General features: G+C 40.3%; 1 protein-coding gene across 2 annotated transcripts in view; it reads right to left on the bottom strand.

Annotated features, from left to right (window-relative positions):
* The window catches only part of SACK1B (scaffolding CK1 anchoring protein B), a 90,293-nt gene extending 79,480 nt beyond the window's left edge, over positions 1-10,813 (bottom strand). Inside the window, exon 1 of one of the 2 annotated variants that reach the window (XM_060615780.3) lies at positions 10,571-10,813. The gene's annotated coding sequence lies outside the window, so the exon portion shown is untranslated. Of the gene's footprint in view, positions 1-10,466; positions 10,532-10,570 lie in introns of those variants that run through there. The other variant, XM_060615781.3, reaches the window with a different exon arrangement.
* Positions 10,814-22,514: the final 11,701 nt, after the last annotated feature.

Genomic DNA, 22,514 nt, shown 5'->3' with positions numbered 1-22,514 from the left:
CTATATGGATGATAAGCAGGCTATCAAACCATATAAGAACAGAATTATAATTAAGAAAATTAATCCAAAAGCAAAAATAAAAACACATACATACAAATGATAATGGCTGCCTTGGTGGTTTTATGGGTGATTTTTTTAAAACTTCTTTATACTTTTCTGTTCCTATCAAATGTTTATCTATCTATCTATCTATCTATAGTTTTGCTACAGGAAAAAAAAAGGAATTTTTTAAGGGAATTACTCCAATAGTTATTTTTTACTTTAGAATACCCTCCTCTGTTTCCATTCACTTTCTAAGTTTACTGTCAGATGTAATTCAAAACCCTGCATATAAAACAGTTTAGTAAGTCTTACAGCACAACACATGAACAAGTACAGAATATGAGAAACTAAAGCCATATGGGTTCAGGGATCAAAAAGGAAAAAACTTAAATAAAAATAACTCATACACTTAATGAGGTCTGAGTAAGTAGCTCACTGATGTGCCCTGTCGTCCCCAGCTCCCAGCAGCTAGGAACAGAGCTACGGCAAGGAGCTCCCATAGTAATTTCTGCACATATTATCACTTTCCATGCATTATTTAAATGCATTATTCTGTCTTCTTCACTAGACTGTAAGCTCTGTGATGGTTGAGATTATGTGTGGTGAGCACAATTATCAATGCTCACTACATAAGTGTCACATAGCAAGCTAATGATATACTGCTTTAATAACTCAGCATTACAGAAGGAGTTGACTAAACAGGATACGGCAAAAAAATCCTGAAGTATAAATTCTTTTCAATGATCATACCCACATCCTCGCCAACATCTGTTGTTTCCTGAGTTGTTAATTTTAGCCATTCTGACAGGTGTGAGGTGGTATCTCACTATAGTTTTGATTTGTATTTCCCTGATAATGAGCGATGTTGAGCATCTTTTCGTGTGTCTGTTTGCCATCTGGATGTCTTCTTTGGAAAAGTGTCTATTCATGTCTTCTGCCCATCTCTTCACTGGATTATTTGTTTTATGAGAAAGGGGAACCTTATTGCTCTGTTGGTGGGAATGCAAACTGGCTCGGCCACTGTGAGAAAACAGTGTGGAGGTTCCTCAAAAAATTAAAAATAGAACTACCCTATGACCCAGCAATTGCACTACTAGGAATTTATCCAAGGGATACAAAAATGCTGATTTGAATGGGACACAGGCACCCCAATGTTTACAGCAGCACTATCAACAATAGCCGAAGTATGGAAAAAGCCTAAATGTCCCTCAGCTGATGAATGGATAAAGATGATGTGGTGTGTGTATATGTACGTATACACGTGTATGTATGTATACGTACATACACACAATGGAATACTACTCGGTGATGAAGAAGAATGAAATCTTGCCATCTGCAACAATGTGGACAGAAATGGAGAGAATTATGCTAAGTGAAATAAGTCAGTCAGAGAAAGACAGATATGAGCTCACTCACATGTGGAATTTGAGAAACTAACAAACATAGGGGAAGGGAAGAAAAAATAAGATACAAACACAGAGGGAGGCAAACCATAAAAGACTCTTAAATACAGACAGCAAACTGAAGGTTGATGGCAGTAAGTGGCAGGGAGTGGGTTAAATGGGTGACAGGCATTAAGGAGGGCACTGGTTGGGTTGAACACTGGGCATCATATGTAAGAAATGTATCACTGGATTCTACTGAAGCCAAAACTACATTTATAGGTTAACTAACTTGAGAGTAAAAAAGAAAAAAAAATGATAATATCCATGCAGAACTTTGTAACACTGAAGCACATATTTGTTTCAATTAAATGGAGGTTAATTTTTTGATAATACAAAATATTACCTGTTGAAATGGGCTTTTAAAAGAATAATTAGAAACCTAATGAGCACTGTAAAAGTAAATAGATAAATCCATAGATCTCTATTAAAAATAAACATAAATACTAATTTCAAATGAGCACTTTGTCAGAAGGATAGAAATGGTATCAAGTGTCAATTGGGAATTCTCCCTAAGAACTGTATTTTGAGATGTTTAATTATGTTAAGTCATTATGAAAATAGTTTCTACGTATTTAAATTAATCTTCATGAAATAAAGTTCAAAGTCTTGTTTTTCAACATGATACAAATTAGCTATAAAGTGGGACTCATTTCTCTTCTGTTTTTGATATCAGTTCTGTTATTATATGAACTTATTTCAGCAGAAAGAAAGGATTCACTGGGTGTTTAAACAGGTTATGATTATAGATGTTTGGTATATCATTAAGGTGCAATTAAACTATACATTCCAGAGCAATGCTGAGAAGTTTAAAAGTCCGTATTTTCCAACATGGTAAAACAGAACACTGTGATGCTTAAGTTTATCCAACACATCATCCACATGAAAACCCAGATTCTCGTTTCAAGAAGCCTATCCATCTCTCTACTGTAAAGGTAGGCAAAACTTACAACAGGTAAGTGTCTGTTGTTTTAGTTTTCTTTTGTTTTGTTTGTTTCTCCCTTGACAATGCTATAGTACCAGGGGAAATGGTTTTTAATACCGACTACTGTCACTGCCAAAGGTATCTGAAAATCATTGCTGAGATAGCCTCAATGTTGGGTTCTAGGACAGGAGGCGAAGAGTATCTTTCAAATGTGTTCCTACTATCTGGGCTTAGACTTCAGAACTTTACTTATCTGTACCTTCACTGTTCTCTGTCAATATTCTCCCCAGGATAATGTCATCCAGTCTTACAGTAGGAAATATTCTATATCAATTTTTGATGACTCTCGAAAATCTCCAGATAGGACTGCTCTCCTAGGCTCCAGACTCATATATTCCACTGGTTTCTGGACACTTTCCCCGCTATTTAATAGGCTCACTTTTTTATATTAAACATGCCAAGTTAATTCCCATTTCAGGATCTTTGCACTAGTCATTCCAACAGCCTAGAATTCTCTTTCTTTTCATTCCTGTCTTACTCATGTGGTACCTCCTTAGAGAGGCATTCCAGACTACCCATTTTAAAAAGGACCTACCCGGGGTGGGCAGGGGAGGGGTGCTAGGTGGCTCAGTCAGTTAAGTGTCTGACTTCAGCTCAGGTCATGATCTCACAGTTCCTGAGAGCCCAGCGATGGGCTCTGTGCTGACAGCTTGAACCTAGAGCCTGCTTCAGGTTCTGTGTCTCCCTCCCTCTCTGCCCCTACCCCTCTCATGCTCCATCTCTCTCCCTCTCCCTCAAAAATGAACATTAAAAAATTTAATTAAAAAAAAAAAAAGGATCTAACCAGGGCTCCTGGGTGGCTCAGTTGGTTGAGCATTCAACTCTTGATTTCAGCTCTTGTGAGGATCTCATACTTCCTGAGTTCAAGCCCCACACCGGGCTCCACACTGATGGTGTACATGGAGCCTGCTTGGAAGTCTCTCTTCTCTCTCTCTCTCTCTCTCTCTCTGCCCTGTGCATGTGTGAGTGCCTGTGTGCTGTCTCTCTCTCAAAATAAATACACTTAAAAAATTTTTTTTCAAGACCTACCTTTCAGCTATGCTTAATTCTATTACCTGGTTTTATTTAACTTTTAGCACTTACCATCATGTAAAATAATCAAGGTGTTTGTTTACTTGCCATTGCCCATATCCCCCTCACCAAAATGGAAGTTCCTGGAAGGCCACCAAGCTGTTTATTCTAATTTATCTGTGCCTGAGTCATATTGGGTATTCCTCATTTGGAGTATCACTGCTGTCATAGATAAGGCCTATTGTCTTACATTCTAAGTATGCTGGGATCTATGATCCATTCTTCCCTCACTTGTAGTCAATCACAAAGGTGAAATTACTAGGGATCTATCTATTCCCTCCATCGTTTGCCTCAATAACCCTCCCCACTTTACACCTATCCACAAATCCTATTACCATAGGAAGTGGGTTCGGATCTTTTGACCTCAGTTCTGAACCTCTATAGAATATGTAACAAAGACTTGATACATTTAGGTGAGCATGCACACAATGCAGGTTACAAGGGCCCCAAGGAGTGAAATACTCAATGGGTGTCATACGCACTCTTGTCCCACCTTTTGAGTCTACTTGAGACAACAAGAAAGCCAATCTTGGTGCACGCTGACATTACAGAGGGGCAGGTGCTGTAGGAAATCATCAGAAACATGTGCTCCAATATGAACTATGAAAGTGGCTTTCCAACTACGTGTAACAAAAACAGTGTGCTTCATCTATGCTAAAGTGAAAGTTCGCAAACAAAATGTCTTAAGAAAATGTATTTTCCTTATGTATGTTGGGAATGGCTACCAAAAGTCAGGGTTCTAAGTATTTAGCAGCAATAACAAAAATCTTGGACCGTTAAAAAGTAGAGGTTTAAAACAGAAATAATATTGTGGAAACTGCTCAAGTAGACACAAGTTTATTTAGTTAAAATGCCCTGCCCCAATAAATGTCATAATATATCTAGCTTGGTAAGATTTTAGTTTAATTTGTATAAAGAGCCCTATAGATATATAAAACACGCAAAGCAATCCCAACGTCTAACAATCCTTTATTAGTCTTTTCCTTCAGGATTCCCTTTTCATTAAGCCTGCTTAGATAGCTATATCACAGTTGAAATGAAGTACTTCTTTTTTATTTTCCCTCAGAAATTCCCCCCAAAAATCAGATTGGAAAACTAGCCCACTCTAGTTCAGACCTTTTACTGTCTTCTTCATTGGCTTCTCTCATTCACACACATGGAAGTTAAGCAAAAAAAGTATAAATAAATACTTTTTTTTTTTTAAGTGTGTGAAATGCTGCTCGCTGCTCGATTTGTAGATGGATTTCTAGGTCCTGTGGATTACTTGTGAACAGCGTTCCCTGCAATCTCTCCTCACAACTGTGCTTGATTCCTCTGACAGTGTTTCTACCCTGGATGACTGTAATGACTGAGTGAAGGTGGGTGTTTATAAAGCTCTAGACCTGAACCAGAAACTGCACCTGGGAGCTCTTCTGTTTTATTCCCACTTGTCCTTCAGGCCCAGGTCAGTGCAACTGTGAGGGAGAAGGGAGAAGAGACACCAAATAATGGTACCACTATGTTAGGATCTTAAAACCAAAAATAATAATTAGTTTCTTTCACTCTAATAATTAATGTTTTTATCAATCACTTCTATTTGTGATACATGCACACATCTACTTAGGATGTTCATGGGCTCCTGTCCAAACTTTTGTGGACTCATATTTTAGATCCAAACCTTAGAGAGATTTTATGGTCTTTTCTTTTAATATTTCATGTTTTAACTCCTCTGCATGTAAGATTTAACCTGATAAATGGAAGTAAATCTAGTCTACAAACAGAACACAGAATTTAACATATTGGGAAGACCCTATCTTAATAACAGGGTATTGAATCAAGGCTTTGAGTATACACAAGATATGAATGACTTATCAGAGAATACCTTCAGGTATGAGTATACAAGAATTAGCTTAGTATTGCACAAATAAACTTTTGCATTGAAGCACATTTTATGTTACTTTCATTGTATATGGACTGATGTTTTTTGCCTGACGTTAGTAGACACAAATTGTAGACATATGCTGTAATTTTAATTTTCATTAGTATTATTTTCCTACTGAGATTTTTTTTAAAGTTCATTTATATGTATTGTAGCCCTCTACTTAGTACTTTTGATCTTTGAACCATTCTACACTAGACAATAACTCTCAAAGTAACTTTCCTGTGATAAATCCACTTTTCAATCCATCAATTAACAAATATTTCAACTTACTGCACAATGAGGGTATGGGCATATCAATATCCAGTTTCAATAACATCATTATCCTTCTTTTTTACTGTCTAATTTGTACTCTTACTTGAATACTTTATTGCAACTTTAGTTTTTTTTTTTAGTTTTTGGAAAACAGAAAAATGAAAGTCTCGATTTTCGTAAAATGCTTATCTAATAAATTGAGTATAACAAAGGCAAAGATGGAAATTATTGAACATAGCAAATAAGGCCAATATTTAGTTTTAATCAGATGATCATTGTACACATGTTCCATTGTGAAGGAAAATAATATTTTTTAATGTATAAAATGCCAGAAATGACTGTTGAAAAGGGTATCAAACATTTAAAATAGAACTGGCAATTTTATTTAGAATATACTTTAACTATTAGAGAACAGAATTACCTCCATAATATGTTATTTGACTTAAATACTATTTGAATTTTACAGACTTTTAGAAATAAACAATGTACCAAAATTGGGGCGCATGGGTGGTTCAGTCAGCTGAGTATGTGACTTCAGCTCAGGTCATGATCTCGTGGTTTGTGAGTTCCAGCCCCGTGTTGGGCTCTGTGCTTACAGCTCAGAGGGGAGAGAGTCTCCCTCTCTCTCTGCCCCTCCCCTGCTCATGCTCTGTTTTCTGTCTCTCAAAAATAAACATTAAAAAAAAAAAGAAAAGAAACAATGTACCTAAATAAAAAACTGTGCTGCTATTGAAAGGTGACAGCAAGAAATAAAGACAAATAAATGGATGAACAGATGGAGAATTAGACAAATAAATAGAAGAAATGGGGGAGATGTTAAAAGAAAAGATGAAACGTGGCGCAGAGAAAGAAGAGGAGCCAAAGGATGAGAAGGGACGAGGAAAGAAGGGAAGAGAAGACAGAGGAAAAGAAAGTAAAGGAAGAGAAGCACAAAGAAGGAAGAAAGAGGCCAGAAACCATAAGAGCAGACAGAAGATTGGAGGGACAACAAGAGATGAGAAAGGAACGGAAGAAATGCACCTGAAGCCAGGAATCGGTGGGGAACACGGTCAACAGCTCCTTAATCTAAGAACAGCTTAGCTTTATTTCACCCTTCTCTAACAATTCAGAAGTTACATTTATCGAAAAAGATGATCCTTTTAAAACATCTGTAAACAGCTGCTGAACGAGCCAAAGGAGGCTAAGTAGTCAGAGCCAAGTCCTGTGAAGAAAGGAAGCCTTCGCTTGCTTGTGCAGGAAATAAAGGACAGCAGAACATGCCGCTGAGGACTCTACTACAGCCATTGAGGTGGAAGAGGCCACTTTTTAGGGCTTTGAAAACTGCCTCTTCTTCCCCAAATGAGTAATGCTTATACAATCAGAGAAGCAACTTGATGACAGAGAACTAAAACCCTTTGAAATGATAATCTGACAAAAGAAGTGAAAACAATGAACTTCCCAGTGATACAATGGGGAGATGTTAGGTAACATTATTTTATGGTACCCTCAATAAGAAGCACAGAGAATTTCAGAGCAGGATGGGACAGGCTAGTGGAAAACCTGAGACACCAAGAGAATTTAGGCACTTTGTCCAAAATCATGACAAAGTGGTCTGCTAGTGTTCAGTTTCACAGAGGATTAATGAACATACACAGTGCCTGCTGGAACTTTCAGAGAATAGGAATGAAACACTAAGTGAATGGACTATAATTGTTATTAAGTCCCTTAAATGTCAGCTTCCTGAGATCCAGGAACAGTATCCTGTTACCTTCCTACCCAGAGTGGAACTCACTGCTAGGCACAAAATAGTCAATACATGCAAGTTTAATGAACAGATAGAGTATAAGAGCACAGAGTCGTAACCTTTAGGTATCAGGACTGCCTAACTTTTGTGTAAACTCTTTAGAATAGGCCACTGCCAGTAACATGGAGATTACACCTGACCCTATGCCAGTTCTCAACAGGCTGACTGTCCCTAACTTACCTTTCCCAGAGATGGGTGCTGTCTACAAATTACTTCATACACAGCTCAAAAGATAAAAGTCATGTGCCTTTAGGGGACATCTAGCCTCACTCCTAAGGACAGTATGAAAATAAAACGAAATTACAAACTGGGTAGTAATTAGATGTCCCCAGAGGAAAAGGTTCCTCATATCACACATGATCACACGATTCAAACACTTCCCAACATAGATGTGCCCAATGGATAAATAACCCTTATATTTGGATCATCTCTCCAATCCAGTCTCATCTTCCTTATAGCATCATAGCTGCTGAAAACATCTTTTGCCTCCCTGATCACCCTACCCCTACCTCCTATATACGTTAGCCTCCTGGCTCCTTGATAAACCCTTCTTCCCAAACCTGGAGCCAACTTTCTCCCACTCCACCTCCACCCATGCCCCTTGTGAGCTCAGACAGACACCACAAAACAATGCTAATGCCCACTGGCCTACCTCAGTAACAAGGAAGCTCCATCTGAAGGCTCCAGAATGTTTTCTCAGAGAAATGTCAGTGGATTTAATTTGTGATGGAGCTTAGGTGCTACTTGCATAAAATTTAACCCACAATATCTTGAAATCCATAGTTAGAACGCTATTTGGGGGGTGGTGGGGAGAATGTATTCTGACTCTCAAATGATAAACTCACCAACAAAATTATAAAATACATGCCACTTCCAGATTAGAAATAATTAAATAAACAAAAGTGCATTGCAAAATTAGCAGTAACATTGTGTGGAACAGACTCTGAATTGTGAAACATCCTTGTAGCACTCATATTTTACAAGTTACAGAGGGACAGATATGCAAACTTACCTAACTAGCTAAACAAGGACAACTTGTAATTTGACAAATAATTAGTTAAATTAAGATTAAGTGGGGCCTTTTCAAAAGCTCTCCTCCAACCTGATTATGGAGAAGAGGACTGCTTTGCTGGGATCATACTTTCGCCACCAGATTCTCAAGACTTAAGCTACAATGTTACATCTTGGAAACTTATTATTGTATAATGGAATGGAATAAGAAATAAAGTAGGTGCAGGAGAAGTCATGGTCAAGAAAACACTCAATGTATAAACAGGGGATATGGTAGCAGGAGGAGATACAACAGAAGGAATAATAAAATTAATTAACCCATCCCAAAAGAGTTTAGTCAGTTATAGTTACAGTAATAATCTCTGAAGAGTAATGACAAAACACATCACTGAGTCAGCACCAGAGGTGTGGTTTGTCTCCTATGCAATCCCTTTCAGCAACTATTCAATAGGTACAGCTTCCCACAATAAATTCTGAGCATCTGTGGTCTAGAATGTGCCAGCTTTAAAGGTAGGATCCACCCAGCCCCTCAGGCAAGCTGTGCAGGGCGCAGCCAGCAGCCTTAATAGGCGTGTCCACCACGTGTGCCCTAAACCCAAAAGCCAGGGGGTGGAATTTGAAACTGGAAGGTGTGGGGACTGTCACCATTCTGGGAATTGCAGGAAGACAGGGAAAAAAACAAACATAACAAAAAAAGACCGACCCCCAACCCTGACTCCATCCTGTTTCACAGCATTCTTATTTAATTATTTTGAAAAACGAAATTAAAAAAAAAAAAATTTTAAGTAACTTTCTCTTCTAAGGCCCTCCCTTTCATCGCTGTAGCCTTGTCCTATCTCTTGTCGGGACTGATTCAGACTCAGTCATGGATTTCCCTGGGGCTCTTGCATTGGTTGGGGATGAGAAAGGGAAAGAGGGGAGGTGTCTGCCAGTGACCTGGCAAAATGTGTGGGAATCTGGAAATGAGTTGCTGGCCATCTTGGTCTACAGCTTTGACTTCCTGTCGCCAGCATGGCTTTTTCTCAGTGTTCTGGACTCCTGAGTTCTCATCTCCACTTCTGGGTCGAGACCCTAGAACCAAGAACCTCATCACTCCATGCATGATCAGCATGGTATCCTGTGTCCTCACACCCTCCTCCCTACAAAGCACCACTGTCTCTTTACACACGAACGCAGAAGCTTGAACACACAGGCACTATGCCTCCTCACACACCTTATTTTATAGGTGATAATTCCCCCAACGTGTCACAGAGAAGAGTACCTTTCCAAGTACCTTTCCAGAAACAAACTCCTTTCCCTCTAGAGCAGTGGTTCTCAAAATCCGGTATGTACCAGAATCACCTAGCCAGCGAACCAAGGACCCGGACCCAGACCCACACTCAGGCCGGCCGACTCGAGGTTGGAAAGCACAGGTCTGGACTAATTCGGGGGAGGAGGCGGATTGGATACAAACAAGAAACGAGATTCGGTCAAGAGTAACCTTCCCTTCCAGTTGCAAACCCCAGGGGAGATCGAAAGAACACTCTGGCCCTTCTTCAGCCTACGCCCCCCACCGCACCCCTGCCCCCGGCCCGACCACGTTCCCCCCTTTACTTCCTCCCACGAGGCGCTTCCCAGACCCTCGCCACCGCTTCCTCCCCGGGGTCCGCCGCCAGCTCGGACAGCCGCGGGGGAAACAGATCCCGCGTCCACGGGGGGCGGCGCCTGTCCCCGGGGGAACCCGAGCCCACACCCCGCCGGAGACAACTTTTCAAACTTCCCGACGCACTCTCACCTACACGCGAATGAGAGAAAGTACACCCAACAGAGGAGACCGAAATGCCGATCCGCGCGGGCTCCCCAGGGGAGCTCCCCTCCCTTCCCCTCCCCCTGCCGGGCGGGCCCGCGGTGGGTGCAGCCTCGGGACCCCGCCGCCCCCGCCCGCCCGGGCCGCGGAGGGCAGCCCGGAGCCCCACTTACGGCCAGGAGCGCCCCCGAGCCGCGCGCAGCCGTGCCCGCCGCCGAACGTTTGCCTCCCAGGAAGCGGCGAGGCGGAGGGAGGGAGGCGAGGGGAGGGGAGTTACCTGCCGCGCGTCAGGTCGGCGGAGGGAAGCGGGATCCGGCCCCGACCGCGCCTCCCCGGCCTGGGTGCACAGCTAAGTGAGCGCAGGCGGGCGGGCGGACCAGTTGCAACAAGTCCCGAGTCGTGTCACGCCAAACCCCGCGCTGCCAGAAAGCGCCTCGGAACCTGTCTGAACTCAGAAACCCAAGCCTCCACCCGCCAAGTATAAAGTCTTCCTTCCCCTCCGCCCTCCGGGCTCTCGGGAGATGGCGAGTCCCGACACCTGGAGACCCCAGAGGACCCCCGCGCTTACCTGGGAAGGGTGGGCCTCGGGAGAGCGGGTTGAGCTCTCACCAGCCCCCCCCCCCCCCCGCGTCCTAGGCTCTGGAATGCGGGGGGGGGGGGGGGGGAGGGGAGGGTTGCACCGCCCTCGGGAGAGCGGGGCGGAAGGGACCTGCAGTAGATAATTCCAATCAGCCCAGCAATGCGGGACCCTACCCAACCGCCTGAGTGTTTCCAGGCTTGGAAAAGACCAGGAGGTGGAAAGGCGGTAGAACGGTACTTGTGCAGGTACCTTTTTGTGTGAAAGAGCAGTTTTAAACATCATCAAAGATTGGGCATCCACTCTGGACTGTTGTGGTTGCTGACTTGAGATGAAAAGATATTCTTTAAAATAGGAATACCTGCGTGAAAAGCAGGTCACTCTAGGAGCAAGGTTAGGGGAATAGAGGCATTATAATTTGGTTTCAACACAAAATAATTACAGCAATTATTAATAATTTAAATAAAATTTATTTTAAAAATTTGTCTACAGCTCCGTAAATCTGTTAGGAATGTTTCTGATGATTGTATAACCATATAGTCTTCAAAGTATAGCCACTTGCAGCAAACGTTAAAAATGCAGCCTAGTACGGGAAAAATGAAACTTAGGGTCATAATAAGCACATTTTAAGCTTTTGGCATGATATGTAAATTATCATAAAATGGAATTGACCTTAAAAATGACTTTTATGGATATTTTGCCCTGAATAAAACACTTGGGGAAAATGTGAAACTATTGGGATTTGAGTTAGGTCTTGATTGATGAGTAAGTAGACTTAGACTGGAGGATGAGATTTACATATTCTAGATGCTGAAGCAGCAGTGAGCAAAGGACTAAGTCAGAAAGTAAAAGCAAGTTCCAAGACAGAACAAAAGTAGGCTTCCAGATTGTGTTATCTGTGATTTATAGTTTGTTTTTTTCCACAGTATCTAGAGAATTATCTTGGTTTTTATATATGTGACTTTTGTCTTCTGTTCCTGTAATTTACATGTCTAACCTTTTAATATATATTTTTTAATTTTTATAATGTTTATTTATTTTTGAGAGAGAGAGTGCAAGCAGGGCAGGAGAAGAGAGAGGGAGACACAGAATCTGAAGCAGGCTCCAGGCTCTGAGCTGTCAGCACAGAGCCCGACTCTGGGCCCCAACTCACAAACTGCAAGAACATGACCTGAGCTGAAGTCAGATGCTTAACTGACTCAGCCACCCAAGCACCCCAATATTTTTGCAACCCTGGTCTTCATTTCTGATACACAATCATCCGACTCATTCAATTCATGTTATCTGTGTGGTATTTCACTTACTGGTTTGCTTTCTCAATGTGCAAAAATAATTCTGAATGTTTCTTATGAGCATTTGGGATTGCATTCATAAATATACACTTACTTAAAAATAGCAAGAATATTTAGACCACATAAGTTACAATGGGCCCATAGGAAATCTAATTTTGTTAAGATACTCATTCATACATAAATCAAGTGAAATCTCAAAGAAGGATATCTACTAGAGTGTTAATTATTAAATAGCTAATGAAAGAGAGGAAACTGTAAGTGGAGAGGGAGAATCTATGAAAGATACTGTGCTAAAGGCTTTCTGCCCTTAGAGGGATGGAAGATGTAAAATTGACCTGACCCTTAAGGAGCCTAAGCCAGGTGAAGAGGGGACACCAGCTCAGGGAAAGGGAGCTAATAGCACAACCCAGTGTGAGGAACTAGAAGTGGAAAGCATGTAGGTCTTTATTTAACAGGTAAGAGGAAGAAATGATAAACTGCTTATATCATTAAGGATTGCTGATGGCTTCACAGAACTGTTGGAATTTGAACTGAATAATGACAAAAGCGAGTATCAATAGACTAAGCTTGTGTCCCTTCAAGACTTTTATTTTTTTTAATTTTTTTTTAATGTTTATTTCTTTTTGAGAGAGAGAGAGAGACAGAGCGTGAGTGGGGAGGGGGCAGAAAGAGAGAGGGAGACACAGAATCTGAAGCAGGCTTCAGGCTCTGAGCTGTCAGCACAGAGCCCGACGTGGGGCTCGAGCTCACAAACTGTGAGATCATGACCTGAGCCGAAGTTGGACGCTTAACCGACTGAGACACCCAGGCGCCCCACTTCAAGACTTTTAAAAATATATGTATTTTAATGCAGTTTAAGACAAGGCTTCAAGGCAGATAAAGCCACCCCTAACAGAAAGAATGTCACCTATAACAATAACTAACTAGGGGAACCTGGGTGGCTCAGTAGGTTAGTCATCAGACTCAATTTTGGCCCAGATCGTGATCTCACAGTTTGAGTTTGAAGCCCTTGAAAGCCCCGTGTGAGCCCCATGACCGTGTGTGAGTTTGAGCCCCGCACTGACAGTGCAGGCCTGCTTGGAATTCTCTCCCTCTATCTGTCTCTCTCTGTCTCTCTGCCTCTCTCTCTCTCTTCCAAAAAAACACACACAGAGTAATAAACTAGATGTGTTTATCAAAAACATTTTTCCTGGGCACCTGGATGGCTCAGTCGGCTGAGTGTCAGACTCAGGCTCAGGTCATGATCTCATGGTTAGTGAGTTCAAGCTCCTCCTCCGTCAGGCTCCGAGAGGGCAGCCCAGAGAAAGCCCGTCTTTCTCCCTGTCTCTATGCCCCTCCCCTGCTCATGCTCTCTCTCTCTCTCAAAAATAAATAGACATTTAAGAAGAAACACATTTCCCCCATGTACTTTGAGGGAAGTTAGGAAGTAAAATTACTAATAGTGTTGGCAAAACCTACTACTGGCTGAATCATCACATTAGTTTCATAGTCTTAAGACATTTCATGTTAAGACTGCTGTGAAAACTATTGACTTTATAATCATTTCATATATCTGCCACATGTAAATTGTTACATAAGGTATTATGTAAGTTTTACTAGTTCAACACATAGAGCATTTTCTGTAGGAAAGTCATTGTGCCAGGCACTAGGCAGAGGATAAAAAGATTAATGCCTGATGTGGGGCTTGAACTGATAAACTGGGAGATCACAACCTGAGCTGAAGTCAGATGCTGAACCAACTGAGCCACCCAGGTGCCCAGAAAAATACATTTTTATACTTTGTACTTTCTCCACTCTTCAAAATTATTATGTAGTACTATGTAGTTGTTGTTGTTTTTTTTTTTTTTTTTAATCTGTAAGTATCTAAAATGTTAGATCATTGTAACAAATTATTTCAGGGAATGGGGTAGAGAAATAAAATGACAAAACAGGAGAAAACCATGGTCCTCTCTAATAGGTAAACTCATTAGATCCTATCCTTGCATGAAGACATTCCTTCTTTTCTTTCTCTTTTCAGCAGATCAAATATATGAAAAGACTTATAAGGTTGTTTACATTTTCCATAACACACACACAGGGGTTTTTAAAATATTGCCAGTATTACTGGTAAAATGCACAGTCATGCAATTAAGTGGAGGGACAGAATATGAAGTAATGTTAATAGAAGACATTTGATATAAAGTACTGATTATTGTAATTATTCAACGTTTTAAATATTCATTATTAGTCTTTTTTTTTTTTTTTTTTTTGGTCAGTATTTGCTAAAACATAGGAACATTGTCCAATTTAAATATGTTTTAAATTACTTCTCCTAAAAAGTCATGAGCTATTTGTCATTGTTATGGATGAATAGGAATGCCATATTCAGAGGTATTTATTTGATCATGGCAATGTGTAACAGTCATTATCACCAAAATTACTAACACAATCACAGGCATCCATTGTTATCCTATGTTGTATAAATTGTGTAGAAACACATCAGCAGTGATCATTCTAGGTGTCCTTAGAGGCAATATTTACCCGCACTAGATTTCACAGAGGTCAACTGAGGTCTGCAATATAAATCTTACTTTTGTAATTAAAAGAAAAAGAGAATGAGAGAGAGAGAGAGGAGAGGGAGAATCAGTGAACTGCCAATTCCATCTGCCTTTTCCGGAAGGTCTAATTTGCAGATGTCTGCAACTCTGTATCACTGATGTCTCCCAGATATAGCAGGTTCATTTGCACTTCATGCCTTTGTCTACCCCTGCTCAGTGGGTCTCCAGCCTGTGATGCCCTCTTGCTCCTTTCTGCCTCTTTGTAGGATACCATCACTCAAGACTCACCTCTATTCCATCCTTTCTAACCTTAGCTTTGCTGGTGTGGGCTCCTTAAAATGCTTAAGCTTTAATCCCTTTTCTACTTTGCTACCAAAGATATGTGACCTTTTAACATCCCTACTATTGTCTTTGTTTTTTTGTTTTGTTTGTTTGCTTTTTGTTTTGTTTTGTTTTGTTTTCTGGGCTGTTATCTTCTGGTATAATTTAATCTTCCCTCTGTCTTGTCTTGTCTTCCAATCAGATCAGTAGTTTTTGGTAGAAGAGATACCAACCCATAGGGGACATATGGAAAACGCTATAATGATTCAGGGCTCTACAGGAACTTGGTGGATGAGGTCTGGAATAATATATGTCCTATAATATGTCCTTCACAATGGAAAATTACCCCATGTCTTGTACAATTAACAGCTGTCCTGCTGGACATAATGAAGGTGAAAATGCCATTAATAATTACCTAAGACTAGCTAAGACTAGGACTTCTCTTTTTTGCATACAAATACAAGACTTTTTTTTTTTTTTTTTTTTTTTTTTTGCACAGTTTGAACATATATTGAATCCTAGGAATCCAATTACACTATATTTTTTAATTTAGACATTTTCTCTTTCCTTTTTTTAAATCACAGTGCTAATGGAACTGCATCAGAGTTACCAATAAAACTCATCCGTCTCCTGATGTAGGAGTCTGTACGTCAGGCCTCTGACAACTTCATGTTTTCTTAGTTGTGTGTGGATATTTATATACAAAAACAAAGAGCATGTTTTGTAAATTGCTTATACTTATAATAATTAGGCATGACATCACTTTTTAAAAATATGTACATAGGTTATTTTATCAAGAAATTTCATTCTGTTTCACTATAATAAGGGGACATTGACCTTGTTAACCTAATTTGTTCAGAATCATAGAGGGGCATTGGGTCTGAGTGGTGAGAACCACAGAAACAGATTATATGCCCTTTTATGGGAGAAGCAGGACAGAAAGGAGGGGTAAGCCAAGTAGAAAACTAGGATTTACCAGGAATTTCTCTGTACCGTGCATGGTATCCTAGATTCTAATATATACCTGGTACTTGACAGGGCCAGCATAGTGATGGCATAGAACTGCTAAGTGATAAAAGAACGAATAGTTCAAAAATATAAAACATTTACTGAATGATAACAACTAAGTCCTTCACATGGATATTCATGCATGGTCTGGCCTGCTACTCTGCTTCCACAGGGCATCTCCTCCCCTCCTCCCCCACCCCCCTCTACCCACCATTTTCTTTTCTTTTCTTTTCTTTTCTTTTCTTTTCTTTTCTTTTCTTTCCTTTCCTTTCCTTTCCTTTCCTTTCCTTTTTTAAGTTTATTTATTTTGAAAGAGAGAGAGAGAGAGAAAGAGAGACAGCGCGAGTGGCACTGGGGCAGAGAGAGGGAGAGAGCCAGGAGAACCCCAAGCAGGGTCTGCACTGTCAAAGCAGAGTAGTGGGGCTTGAACTCGTGAACCGTGAGATCATGACCAGAGCCAAAAGGAAGACTTGGACACTTAACCAGCTGAACCCCTGGTGCCCCATACACTTGCTATTTTCTGAGATCTAGCCTTATCAACCCTTTCAGTTAATTTGTTTCAACAGATTCTCTTCCTCAGGGCATTTGCAAATGATCTTTCTTTTGCCTGAAAAACTATCTTAACCCTGCTCCCCTTCTTTTTCTTTGAGGAACTTATTCTGTAAAACTATTCCTGTATTTGTTTGTTTTAAAAAATATTCTTTTTCTTACTCAATATCACTTCATGGAAATCCCTGTGTCAAAAGGTAATACACCAATTAGTTTTTTTAGTGGGTTTAAATTATCCTTTTGTGAGGATATCTATTCTATATGCGGCATTCCCCTATTTATTAGAATTTTATGTTGATGATATTTTTCTATTTTTTACAATGTTGAACTAAATATTCTTATATATTAAAAACAAAAAATCTATGAGCTCCTCCTTCAGAGTTAAATGATGCTTTCATCCAAGGAATGCCTTCCTGGCTTTTCATGCCAGATGAGTTCTAGGTTTATAAAATTTCATGTGCCTTTTCTTCCTAAAAACTATCAAACTTAGGGGCGCTTGGGAGAATCAGTCAGTTAAGCGTCTGACTTCAACTTCGGTCATGATTTTGTGGCTTGTGGGTTCCAGTCCTGTGTTAGTCTCTGTGCTGATAGTTCAGAGCCTGGAGCCTGCTTTGGAGTCTGTGTCTCCCTTTCTTTCTGCCCCTCCCCATTCACACTCTGTCTCCCTCTCTCAAAAATAAACAAACACTAAAACATTTTTTAAAAAACTATCAAAATTGGGACACCTGGGTAGCTCAGTCGGTTAAGTGACCGACTTCAGCTCAGGTCATGATCTCACAGTTTGTGAGTTCGAGCCCCACATCAGGCTCTGAGCTGATAGCTCAGAGCCTGGAGCCCATTAGGATTCTGTGTCTCCCCCTCTCTCTGCCCCTCCCCCACTCACGCTCTGTCTCTCTTTCCTTTAAAAATAAACATCAAATTTTTTTTAAAAAAACTATCAAAATTATAATTGTAGGTTTATTTATGCAAAGCCTGACTTCTCTTGTTCCCAGAGAACTCCCACTAATTCCCAGAGAAGCATCCATCTGTTCCCATCATCATTGTACCCCTAATGCATAGTAGGGACTCAATAGATACATGAAGAATGAAGGAGAGAATGGATGAAGTAAATGAATTCATTAAGTGTTATACCTGAGTATGCCCTGTCTTTCATTGTTACAAGTAATGCTGGCATGCTCTCCCTTTTTATCTCTTAACAACTCCTGTAGCTGACATTTCCTCTTTCCTTCTGAGAATTGAGAATTGATATAAGAGTGAAAAGGATAAATGGAAGAGACTGTGAGCTTCAAAAATGTGACTTCTACATTCTTCAATATCAAACTTTCAATATCAAAATTTATCTCTTAATCATTTTTATAACCACTAGAGAGAAGTTATTCACACATAAACACAAGCAGAAACACTTTCGAACAGTGCCCTTTTCTGCCTTCACCACTCTCCCCTTATGACAAAAGTATATTTCCCTAGTGGAGATTAAACTGGAATTTAATTTAAATACTAAACTTCACTTTAAGCAGATGTTCCCTAAGGCTCCAATTCTGCTTACAAACATAGGCAAAATAAAATCCACCATCATTATGGTTGTTAGTTGGAAAAAAAGAATTAAGAGAGAATGTTTAACCAAAGGGAAAAAAGTTACAAAAATATATAGAATACTATTTCCATAAACAGATTGCATGGTATTTGCTACTATACAAGGAATACAGTTTTTTTACTTTTTAAAAATCTCTTATAAAAAGCAATTATTGGGATACTGAGCATCTGGCATAAAAAAAATGGTAAGAAGATAATAAAAATTCAGATGGAACAGAGATTGATTTATAATACCATTACCTAAATTTACTGAGCCCATGTTTTAGAGCCATGTGATTTTCATTCAAATCCTGGGTGACTCATGAGTCCTTAACATGGCAACTTAAATTCTTGTGTTTCCATATCCCTAGATCTGGTATAATTATAATAATGCTGACTGATCTTAAATTGATGTTGGGTAGCTTAGAAAACCTGCAATTACCATACAAAAATCCGATATTACTATGGATATCATTACTACAGACATTTTGCATCTATTGCAAACATCAAAGCCAAGGCAAGCTCTATGATGAATTAAAACAGAAACACAGTCTTAGTATCTGTGTCTCAGAATTGCATTCTGATGCTTCATTTAGGATGATCATATTCTAAAGTGGTCATCTGATATTTCAAAATAACCCCCCAGAAATTAATTTTTCACTTTGCACAACCTATGAAATAAGAGAAGGAAGGCATTTGTCTTAAATTAAGCCAATCAGATTTTCTCTTGGAATTTAGAGACAACTTCAGTGTGTGTCTGGAGCTATCAAATCAGTCTGTGGAGTAACTGTATTTAGTCATATAGACAGAAAAACAAACCTGATTTGCAAAGAGGATGGGGACACAAAGAGACAGTGCAAAGTAGGAACAAAAGACGACACTAATTGTCCTAATTGTTTTCCATTTCCTAAATTGAGATTCTGTTGTGGGCTTGAATGCAATCCTGCCCTGGGACCATGGGACATGTGTCCAGTTTCATAATGTATTTTCCATTCCTATGTTTGTAAATACAAGCTGGTTTCTGTTGCCTGTGATCTAGGAAATTCTAACTAATGACTCATTTTAGTATCAGGTGAAAGGCGAGAATAATAGACCTTCAGAGAATGTGGAACTGGCTAAGTCAGTAAAGGGTCAGGTTCAGGGAGGGTTTTCTCATGCCGGGGGAAGAAATTGATAGTCCATACCATACCACAATAAAGTATTTGAGCTATTATCTGCTGGCTCTTGAGACTTTGAGCACCTACCAATGACGAACATTTGTGGAAATAGTAGCAAATAAGGGCATGGGTGGGAGTGTGTTGTTTGCACCTTGAAATTTTTAGGTTTAGCCCAGGATATGCTTCAGTCCTTCATTCAGCTGCAAGCATATAAAGAAAACCTGGGTCACTTATTTAAAATATTTGAGGTTTAAACAACATCAAAAAATCATGAATCACATGAACTACAGTTGGTAGATGTACCAGGTACTATGGATAAAATTGAGGCACGGATTAAAAAACTACAGAATCCAGGGGCCTGGGTGGCTGTGTCAGTTAAGCATCTGACTTCAGCTCAGGTCATGATCTCACACTTGGTGAGTTCGAGCCCCACGCCGGGCTCTGTGCTGACAGCTCAGAGCCTGGAGCCTGATTCTGATTCTTTGTCTCCCTCTCTCTCTGCCCCTCCCCTGCTCATGCTCTGTCTCCCTCTGTCTCTCAAAAATAAAAATAAACATTAAAAAAAAAAAGGACGACTGGGTGGCTCTGTCAGTTAAGCATCCGACTTCGGCTCAGGTCATGATCTCACGGTTCATGGGTTCGACCCCCGTGTTGCTCTCTGTAATGACAGCTTGGAACCTGAAGCCTGCTTCGGATTCTGTGTCTCCCTCTCTCTCTGCCCCTCTGCAGCTTGCTCTCTGTCTCTCTCTTAAAAATAAATAAACATTAAAAAATGTTTTTAAAAAATTAGAGAATCCAAATATTGAGAGCATATATATCAAACCTGATTACCCTCTCCCACTCTTACGTCTTTAAAGCAGCCTTCAAACATTTGTGTCTGATAGTAATAATCTCTGCATTTCAGTGTAAAGCTCATTCCATCCCTACATTGTCATGAGAAAGGACCAGGATGGGGTCCTGGTAAGGAAGGATCCCACTGTTACCCATCATGATCTGTGGCTTAGGCCCAACATCAGAGAGAAATGGGGATGGTTGAGAAATGGTGACAGCCCATGATTACAGGCAGAGAACTTTGATGGTAAAATAGGCTTTGGAGAGCGTCCTTACAGGTAGTGTCTTGTGGAAACGTTTTTTAAACAAACTGAATTCCCCAAAATGAAGCCAGATGACAGTCCAGGAGGTTTCAGGGCAGTGTGAAATTCTGAGGAACAGTGAGCCATGATAACAAATAGCATGGGGAGTGTTATCCACTTGGGTCACTCTCAGACCCAAATCCAAGCACCACCAGGAAGTAAGAGGTGTTTGCATGCCGATGTGTGTGTGCATACACACACGCCCACACACAGAGGAGCCTTCCTCATGCTCCTCTGGGTGGTGGCCCGGAAGTGTACTGCACAAGGAAAAGATTAAGATTTACTTCATTAAAGACTCATCTTGGTTTTTTTCCCCCATCATTGTTTATCAGGTATGTTGACCATGGTCAATGTTATACTTTTAGGTCATGAGATATAATGTGATGAGAATCCATACCGGGATAGGCTTCAAATGAACTAGAGAAGGAATGAATTTCATTTGGGGAAAATTAACCCATTAAAAAGCCCCTCAATTGTTTTTTATCCAACCAATAACCCCCTTTTTTTGGAAAACCGTATTTCCCCTGTTCCTTTTGTAGCTAATGGGTTGAGAATCACAGCACCTCTTCATTCCACCCACATCCATGATGTCAGCATATGACCTAGCCTTCCACATTTTATTGGAAAAGAAAAAATTGGGGGACAGGCTGCTCAAATCACCTAAATAGGGCCAATCAGATTGTCTCTGGAATCGAACTTCCAACATTATTTTTTTTCTTTTTTAAATTATAAAATATCTTGGGCATACTAAAATGTATAAGGAATAAAACAACAAAGATCCATGTAAACCAATACAGCTAAAGTTCCTAGTTACCCCACCATAGCTCATTCTCCCGTGGTCTCACAGAGATAATCATGCTCTCCGATATGTTGTTTCTCATTCTCACGTCTATCCTGACACTTTCTTTCTTCACATATGTATGCATCCCTAAGTGACATAGAGGATTATGTTGTAAAGCTTAAAACTGTAACAAAATATCACAATGCAACTAGAGAATTAGAAGCTGTCTTTCTGCTGAGATTGTCAAACTAAGCTCCTTCTAAGGTGAAGGAGCCGGGAGTACTGGACTCCTTTCTTAACTGCATGAAGGAATGATGGAGGAGGAAATTAAACCAATTTATGAAGAAAAATAAACCATAAACAGGAGGGTGAGGGAGGGAGGAATTTTATATGATGACTGAGTTCTAGATACAACCAAGTATAAAAGCATCAAACCCATTCTGTGCTATATTTTATCCAAGTTGTGTTTCGACACTTGCACCTCAAAGAATCCTCATATATAAAGTGGTGTCTGTCGTAGATTCTAAGTCTAATGTTCTCTCTTGTCTAGCAAGAGGGGGGATGCAGGATTAAAGTGAAAGATTGCTAATGTCTGGGAAAAGACAAGAGCCCCGAATAAGGGTCCTTGCCCCATATTTATTAAAATCAGAAGGTTTACAAACATGATAGGTGTGTACAAAGAGACAAAGAAACTGGGAACATTAACTGAGGGATGTGAGGGAAAAGGGGGGTTTTGAAGGAATACAGTGTTTGGGGTTTGGGTCAATATAAAACAAAATCCTGGTGCTGGGCAGATGGGCAGATAGTTGTTAACGGCAGACAGGAGGTGCTGGATCCATTTATCTTAGCTAGCCTAGGGGATGAGACAGATAGGGGGAATAACCTCAGGGTTAATAAGGCACTTTTTCTCTCTTTAACCATCTCCGCTCTAGGCTGCTTTGCCTGCAGTGCAGTGGTCCATAGTCCAATTCACCTGTTTACCTAACTTGGCCCTTTCCTCCTGTGAAAGCACCTTTTCTGATATAGTACTAAATTGGGGGCCATTTTTTCCCTGCATGCCTAATTTTGTTTACCTCATATACCTTTGTATTGGGATACTTTGTGCCCATTCCTATTTTGGGTCTTTGACCCTCCCTCTATATTCTGGGATGCCTTTGCACCTCCCTATTCTTGGGGTCCCAATCTGGTTTACCCAAATTCAGGTGTGAGCATTCAATGGCTTTGTATTTCTTTATGCCTTGTTAACCCATTGGTGTAAGCCCAGGGGATTCCTAAACTGATTCCCCACAGTATC

Source organism: Panthera onca, chromosome B2 (assembly GCF_046562875.1).
Source record: "Panthera onca isolate mPanOnc1 chromosome B2, mPanOnc1 haplotype 2, whole genome shotgun sequence".
Lineage (NCBI taxonomy): Eukaryota > Metazoa > Chordata > Mammalia > Carnivora > Felidae > Panthera > Panthera onca.
Note: the sequence above shows the minus strand (reverse complement) of the source record. Positions and strands in the feature narration are given on the sequence as shown.